We start from the raw sequence: 9,041 nt of genomic DNA on the forward strand, positions 1-9,041 counted from the left end.
TGGATGATAAGGAGACTCAATAAAAAGACCATGGCTCCAGGGTCATGAAGACCTGGGGACCAGGTGGGTGGGCGTGGGGTACTCCCCAGACCTCTGCCCAAGGGAAGATGCCAGGTGGGCAGGACCCAGGCCTCCAAATGGCTCCCACCCCCTGTAACAGCAACTCCATGTGGAAGTACCCACTAGTTCCAGTGGGGCTGCTGTTATCTGGGGTGGGGGCCAGTCCCCACGGAGGAGGAGAGGCAGCTACCACCCAGCAGACCGGCGGGGACCTTCGTGGCCATGCTCCCAGGCCCAGGATGGTGAAGGGTGGTGGGCTGTCGGCAGGCTGCCGAGACCGAGTGCACAGGGCTCTGACCTATGAATTGACAGCCAGTGCTCTCGTGTCCCCTCTGGCTGCCAATTCCATAGGTCACAGGTATGTTCGCCTCAATGCCAGCTGCCAGGACCTGTGGGGGAGGGCCAGGATTCCAATGGGCCCAATGGGCAATGAACAGTTGCTACCCCAGTGCGATACTCAAGGCCCAACAGCCTCCTGTTTCATTCCCATCTTTCCATTTCCCCTCTTGTCAGCCCAAACTGCTTTAGGTCCCCACCTATACTGACTATGCTGCAGCATGCCTCTGTGTTTTGCCCATGCTGTTCCCTCTGCCTGGAACACCCTTCCCAGCATTTTTGCCAGGCTCGCTCTTACTGACCATTCCAAGCCCTGCCTAAGCGTTTGCTGCCTCCAGGAAGCCTTTGTGAAGCCTACTTGATCCTAAGCGCCCGCCTGGGCACCCCAGCACCTTGTACTTCCCCTGAGCACTGCTCTCACACAGAGTTTCCGTCCTCCCCACCACCTGTGAGCTCAGCCCCCAGCCCAGGCCAAGCCCAGGTGTGTGCCCAATAAATGTTCGAGCCTCTCTGTCTTGCACCCTGAGGAGGGACCACCAACATCCAGTGTGGCCAAGGGGGGGCCAAGGGCTTTGGCCCAATTTGTGCTGGAGACCCACCCCCGCCCACCACCCCCGATCAGGGACCCTGAGCCAGCCTCCCCCTCTGCTTGCCCCTCTCTCCTCTCTCTTGCCAGTCATCCCCCTGCAGCATAGCGCAGACCCCCAGCTCCCTGGGCCCAGCTGTGGTGGTAAGTGAGGGTGGTAGCCCACTGACAAGACTGGCCCCACCCCTGCTCCAGCTTCCCACGGTAGCCGCACTCCTGCCTGGCTTTTTGTACATTGGGCTTCTGGGAAATTTTTTATTTGAACACAAATGTTTCTGTTGCTAAACAATAAAAATTTAAAAATTGGAAACATAGACCTAGGAATAAAGTCCAAATTGCTTAACCACAGGAATTGGTTCTTGAGCCCTTTCTGTGTGCAGGGCACTGGCTTACCTGAATCACCTGGAATCATCTCGGCCACCTTGCAAGGTAACGCTTGTGAGCCTGTTTGGGAGATGAGGACACAGGCTCAGAGGGGGTGAGCGTCTTGCTAAAGTCACAGAGCAAGTCGGACCTTCTCTCTCTGAGGACTCTATGCAGCTGACAAGCCTCCCAGCCCCTACTCTGGTCCCTACCACACTGTCACTTGTCCCTTCCCATGATCAGCTTTGCTCACACTGCCCTGTCAGCTCTGGATTGCTGGGAGTAGCCTCTTCTGAGGCCCAGCCCAGACGCCCCTCCCATGACTGCAGAATCTGCTCCCGCCTCTGTCCACACAGCTCTGGGCCTCTCCCACAGCGTCTTATCTCATTCCAGGAGGCTCTGTGGCTTATCTTATCCTCATGCTGGTCCTAAACTCCTTGAAGGTAAAGTCCATGACTCACTCATCCCCCCTGCCCCCACCCCCACCCCAGCATAGTGGATGTTCAAGACACACTGGCTGAATGGCAGGGACCTGAACTCTGACTCTTTTGGGGCTGTCAGGCCTCAAAGTGCTGGCTTGGGATGGAAGGGGGTGGTATCTGTCCTCCATCTGCCCCTACCTACAGAGCCTCTGACGGCTCTCAGAGGCCATGTCCCAACTTGTGGGTGAGGCCAACCCAGCTCCCTCTAACTGGCTCTTTGATCTCCACTGACCTTTTCCCAGCAGGCCCTGGGCCTGGACACATTTTGCCTAGCTCCCGCTCTCGAGACTCCTCCCCACTCACTGGCTCCCATGATGCTCTGTGACCTCCCTTAGAGCCCCCATCACACCCCATCACCAACACTTGGTTGTTCCCCACCAGCCTGTGAACCCCCGGGAGCAGCGGCCACTGACTTTTTGTTTCCTATAGCCTCAGAGACTGGCACAGAGTAGGTGCTTAATAAATGCACGCTGCACCTCACCTGAAGAAACCTGATTTATACTCTTATTACCTTCTCTTTTGGCATACATTTCTACACATTTTGCCACAAGAATAACAATGTGTTTGAACGGCAGAGTCTGCTTCAGGCCTGGCAGGGTGTTGAGTACTTTATGGGACATATACCCTATCTCCTTTCTCATTTGGGAAAGGAATTAGAAATAAATAAATTTGGGGGAGAGGGGCATGGACCATATAGGTGGCCTTTCCATCTTAGGTTCCAGAATTTATACTTATTCTTTAGGCAACAGGGAGTCCCTAGAAAGTCTAAGTAGGAGAGTAGCCAAATGACATTCACGGGGGCACATTTGGAGATGGACTGTGGGACACAAGTCACGTGAGGGGCCAGTGAGAGCACTGTTTTCAGAGTATGTGAAATTCAGTAAGTTGCTGAGAAGAGGCGTCAAGGCAAGAGCCCTTGTGAGGGGTTAGAAGAGAAGAAAGCTGGGTAGTTGCATGAGGATATGATGAGTTCATATCTCTCTTCCTTGGATGCATGGACTAGTGAAAAAAAGCCCTTAAAACAGAACTAACTAGAATGGAGTAAGGAAAGTGATAGTATCATTTATGTCATTATGAGGCATGATGTTGAGATCGCCTATAATTTACATAACTGTTTATCAATTTTCTCAACACCATTTACCCAGTAATGCTACCTATTTATAATGACTTAGGAGAGTATCTACAACTGCTCTAGGTATTTCAAAGAGATGGGGCCTATTTAAGGACACTGGGCACCAATGTGTTGTTAGGGCTGCAGGGTCAAAGAGAGGAAGGTAGTGTTAGAAAATCAATAACTACATAAATAAATAAATAAATGCACGCTTAAGGACTGACCATCTGCATGAATGACATGCTTGGGGGGCGGGAGGCATCCGACCCCTGCAGCCATCGGCACAGTAGTACCGGCAGGTAGGAGGCCCTCTGTAAACGCCAGCCATCAGTCTTCATCCCCATCCCATCACCACGCATGTGAAACAACACAGTGCTGAGACGATATGCAAATGAACTGTGTCGCAACCACAACGAAAGGCCAGGTGGATGGGCGAAGGCGTGATCAGAGTTGGGCGGCCTTGATCCCCAAAGGCTCTCTGAGAGAAGTGAGTTTGAGCTCAGCTTTTGCTGAGGTGAAGCCCAGAAAGAAGAGGTCATGAGCATTGGATGAAGAAGGAATGACTGGGACAAAGGCGCAGAAAGGGGAAGGAGGCGGGGCCAGGGAGCTGCTTTTCTGCAAGCCGTACTCCGGGCGGCCACCACCAGAGGGCGCCCCAGGCCGAATACCGAGGGAGCTCTGGGGTCCGTCCTTCCAGCCTCCTCCCCTCCCCATCCTTTTCCCCAGCCTTCCCCCCCCCCCCCCAGCAGTCCCCCAGACCCGTCAGGGCCACCCGGACACTATCAGCGCCACACACAGAGGCGGGTCCTAGGCACTCAGTGTTCACCTCTCACAGAGTGGGGTTCCTGGTGGGACGTTTACAGCTGTCGTGTGTATAAAACAAATGCAGAGCGTACATTTGTAGAATTAGAAAATGAATTCCAGCGTAACTACCACTCAAGAAAAAGAAAATCTCTGCATTGCAGAGCGCCCCACATGTGTCCTTCCAGGCGAACCCACCCCAGGTAAGCACAAGGCTGACCTTTGTGGCAATCACTTCCTGGCCTTTCTCTGCAGTTGTCTATCCACGTACACAGCCATGTGTTCATTTTGCCTGGGTTGTTGTTATTTGTTCATTATATAAATGAGTCCTGCTGCTGTGTCCCGCTGTCTCCATCTGGTTGTCGGAACCTGTAGTTTGCTCATGTTCATTCACTGCGGACGCTGTTCCGTTGTATGAACAGAATATGGTTGATTCATCCATTTATCATACATGGGCTTTGGTACTTGTCGTGAACGGGACGTGGCTGTCAAAGGAGCAGTCTCACACATTTGTGTCTTCCCACAATGTCAGACTTTATTAGAATAAAGCCATGGATCTAGTTCTACTACCTCAGTTTCCCATGGGCATTAACTGAGGCTCCGGCCAGAGGATCGTCCCCACTAGTCGAGGTAGAGCGGTTTCACACAAGAGTCACACAGGTTTGCAAGCAATAGGGTTAGGCAAGGTGAACAGAGTCTTACGGTGTTCAGTGCAAGCCCCTTCAGCGCTGGGGGCTCTGGGATGCAGAGCAATGGACATCAGGCCAGGCTGGTGAGACGGTCAGAAGGTGAGGCTTCCAGCGCTCTGTCTAGGACAAATGCACGTGTGGCTGTCAGCTCGTGGACTGAGGCCTGAGCGATGAGCCGTCAGAGAGCTCTGATCTTATGTCCGAGACTTGGTGTGGTTCCCCCATCTGCAGTCCGATAAAGCTGTCCAGATGGTCACACTCCACTCTGGAATTATCTGGTTAGGGTGTTCACTGGGTACACCTTTCTGGCATGATGCCACTTTGCAACTGACATAGCTATCGGAATTATTAGAGTCCATTTTATGTTCATAATTAATGCTCTATACAGTACTTCTGGGTCATGAGTCCACAAATGTAATATCGGGGCAGGCCACGTAGTACCTGAGGGAAGGATATCTTGTTCCTAGCTGTGGGGACAGAGTCCCAGAGAGCAGTTTCCAGGCTCTCGGCCTCATAAAGGTGTTGGCTCGGGTAGTAGGTGGCCATCCGCTGTAACCAGTTAGCCATTAGCCACTGATGTAACTGCCGTGGCTGCGTTGGTTGGTTGCTTGGTTGGTTGGCAGGCAGGGAAGTGGATGGTGGATTGTGGATCGTGTGGATCCTACTTTCTGTGTGTGTCTTGCCCGGCTGCCAGCGCAACTGGGGGGGCAGGAAGGCCCCTCGTTGGGGTACTGGCGGATGTTTGCTCCCTGTGTCCCCAACCCAGCCACCAGCGAGAATATAATAGTATGACTCCCCTATCCATGGCTCCATGGGTGTTCCTTTTTGGCCTCACCATGTCCTGCGTTCTTATGTGGGGAGCGGGACCAGAGACCCCGCATGACATGCCACGTGACACTAGCCTTTACTTTTTGTTTTTGACAATCATGAAACCTTCCGAATAGTTGCAAGCAAAGTACAATGAACACTCATATACCCTTCGTTCGGTTTCACCAACTTAACATTTTGCCATATTTGCGCGCGCGCGCTCTCTCTCTCTCTCTTCCCCTCTCTCCCTCCCTCATACACACACACATTTTTTCTGAACCATTTGAAAGTAAGTTAAGGAATATTTCAACACGTACCACCTAAGAAAAATGACATCTCTTACACACCCACAACACAGTTACCACTTTTAGGCATAGCGACAGTGACACAGTACGGTTATCTGATACGCTGTCCACTTCTGGGTGTCCTGGGTGTCCTGGGTGTCCCAGTAAACTGGGATCACGCCCCACATTTGACAGTCAGGTGTCTTCAGTCTTCTTTAAGCTGAGCCACCCTCAGCCTCTCTTTGTTTGTATTTTTGTTTGTTTGTTTGTTTTAAATTTATTGGGGCGACAATTGTTAATGAAATTACATAATTCCAGGTGTACGATTCTGTATTACATCATCTATAAATCCCACTGTGTGTTCCCCACCCAGAGTCAAGCCTCTCTTTGTTTTTTCAGACCTTGACATTTTTGAAGAGTACAGGCCAGTTTTTCAGAATGTCTCTCAGCTTCCCTCAAATATGTCCATGATTTAAAATTTGGGCCATATAGGAAAGTAAACAAAAATTGCGCCAGCTCCTATGACGCAAGGATAGCCCTGTAGACATCGCCCGTAATCACTCAGGTTAGCTGCCGTCCCTGTTCTGTGCACTCTGCACATTCACATTTAATCCTGCACGCTAGGTGCTGTTGGTATCCCATTTTACAGCTTGTGTCCTTACAGTTTGTGTCCCAGACACCTTGTGTCTTGCCAAAGGTGACACAGACTTTAGGACTTAAACCCAACTGTGCACTTGCCCTTTTGCTACACTGCTTCTCAATAGTGGGTGGCAGTGTGTGTGTGTGTGTGTGTGTGTGTGTGTGTGAAGCCAGGTCACGCTATATTCAGTTTTGAAATCTGCTTTCCCAGTTAGTGGTACTCCATGATCACTTTAGTTTCCTTCCATTTTGTTCTTAACTTCTGTTGAATGGCTGCCAAATGTTGCCAGTCAACAAAAGTGTTGATTGACAAAAGGACAAATCCATTGCTACAGTAATCTATTGCTGTGCAACAAATTGCAGGGATCCCCCCACCCGGCTATCACGATCGAAAGTAGAGTGTTCCTGTGAAACCTTTCGTAAGTCGAAATGGCATAAAGCAAAGAAGCAATTGCCATTCATTTATACGAAAAACATTTTGAGTGGTCCCAGAGCCCTGGGCTCCAGAGGCCTCTGTGGGTGTCAGGAGTCTGGCTTGGAGGTGACAGAGTGTCAGGGATGCTCAGGATCTCTGCTTGCAAATCTCAATGAGAAGAAGTCGGAGGCCCAGGCGTGTAGAGTGCCTTCCTCAAAGTCTGAATGAGAAGCTGAGCCTTGGGAATATCAACACTGTGCTCTTTCCGTACTCAAACCATTTGAAGTCATAAGGTGGGAGCTGGAGGCAAAGCAGAGGAAGAGGGTTTCGAAAGCCTCTTTCTCAGGTACAGCCTGGGTGAACTCTGCCCTCAAGCCAGAGTCCCACACCTCACTCCACCACACCCTGCTTAGCCACCTGGGGCCCCAGCCTGCATTTTACTGGGGTGCTGGGTAACCTCTCAGTGCTTGGCAGAGCTGAGCCAAAGGCCTCCAACCATTTTGATGGAAACTGTATGGCAGGCTGGAGGTGGGGCCCCCACTGTAAGGCTTCCAAACACCTGTCTCTGTCTCTGGGGCCTCTGGCCCCATCTTGCAGGGGCTGCTGGGGCAGGAGCTGTGCTGAGTGGAGGGTGCAGTGTTCAACCCAAACTCCCTGCAGAATGCAGGCACCATCCCAACTGTGCTGTGGACACATTGCATTTGGGGACAGGAAGTGGTTTATCACTGGGTACATGAGGATTCTGTCTTCTACAGTGATACATACCACCATGGGTCCCTTGGCACGGGCTTGGGGGTCCCGTTGCTCGACACTGATGGAAACGGTGGGTATAACCCTGTGGTCCTATAATCACGGCAGCCTGAGGGTACATGACGTCCTGTGGATGTTGCTGCCTGAGTGACCAGGGTCTTAGCCGAACCTGTGTGCGTGCAGCCACTTGACCTCCTTATGTCCCCTCCAGGCAGGTCCATCTGCTCCAGTTGCCTCTCCTCTCCCATGGCCTCTAAACCCCTTTTCCCCCATGGCTGGAACACAGTCTGGGCCCCACTGTGGGCCTCATGGGCTGGGGGCTGGAGAGTAATTCTGGCCCCGACCATGTGCCACACTCAGCGTTCAGGGCACAGAGCCCACCCCATCCTCTGGCCCAGCCTTCACATTCACACCTCTGGGAGGATCGGACATTGTACCCAAGGCCTCGTTCACTGTTGCCTCTTGGGGAGACGGGAGAGAGGCCTTGTGGAGTGGAGAGGGCGCCCTTCTCTGGCTGGCGCTGGAGACCCTGGATTGCCAAGGAACCAGCCTCCCGAGTTCTTGACCTTGTTTTGGCCAAACTGATCTGTTGGCCATATCTGTTCCTGTGACTATAAGACCCAAAAGCTGCACTGATGTGCACATTTTCTGAGTGGACAGAATGAACCACTCTTCATCCCAGAGACAAACCTATGTTTTGGGCTTTTTCCAGCCTGATTCTTCTGCCATATTTGGAGAGAAACTGTTGTGTGTTTTTTAAGTATTTTTTAGGGGCGTTGTAGACACTTCTCTAGACCAGGGCATCATGGGACTGCTCTGAGGGAAAGCAGGTGGCCCCTTTCCGGTTGGTGAGTGCAGTCTCGGGGAGATCCAGTGGCACCTCAGGGCTGGGTTTTTGCGGGTGTGTTTGTGAATTTGAAAGAAGAAAATACGGGGAGTGAGACATCTCAGAGAAAAAGGAAATATCTGAACCCTTCCTCAGTTTTTTCCCACGAATCCAGGAAAACACAAATAGAAAGTGAAACGGAGGAGAAACCAAAAGTGAAATGGTTCATTCACATTTCACAAAACTTTCCTGTTAAATGGAAGTTACCGGTATGTTACTCAAAAAAGGAAAAACCAAAAGGACATTTTCCCAGTCTGGGGCAATATTAGATAAGGAAGCTGCCCAGGACCTGGGTACAAAGTCTGTGAAATTGGGGAAACTAATTTCCGCCCACTTGAGCCTCATGCAAGAACCCCTCTTCCAGTCCTTTGAGCTCCTTGGAGAAAGCCAAGTGGTCATACAGAAACAACAGGGTTCGTTTATAAATAACCCAGGAACATTCTGTTATTTTCAATTTTATAGGGCTGGATTTTCCTGGCACACAGGGCTCTGGGGAGATGTGCACACCATGGTGGGTCAGTGTGTGTTGCCGGGGACCCAGCTCCTTGAAGCCTCATTCAGGCCACTGAACAACCACCTCTTTCAGTGTCCTCAGCCCCGGGCCCTTCCCTGGAACAGCTCAGAAGTTGCATCTCCGGGGTGGACCCCTTAAAGCGTCATGTAGGAGGCAAGACCTTTAGCTCTAAGGCTGGCCCAGGAAGTCTGGACTGGGCCTGCCTGAGGCTTCTGGTCATCAGCTGGCATACAGCCTATGGTGACACCCTGCCTAGGAGTCTCAGTATTCTCTTTTGAGAAGAATGCCCAAAAGAGTCTCATGGCTTTTCACATTTTA

Source organism: Rhinolophus hipposideros (genome assembly GCF_964194185.1).
Source record: "Rhinolophus hipposideros genome assembly, chromosome: 10".
In the NCBI taxonomy this organism is placed as follows: Eukaryota; Metazoa; Chordata; class Mammalia; order Chiroptera; family Rhinolophidae; genus Rhinolophus; species Rhinolophus hipposideros.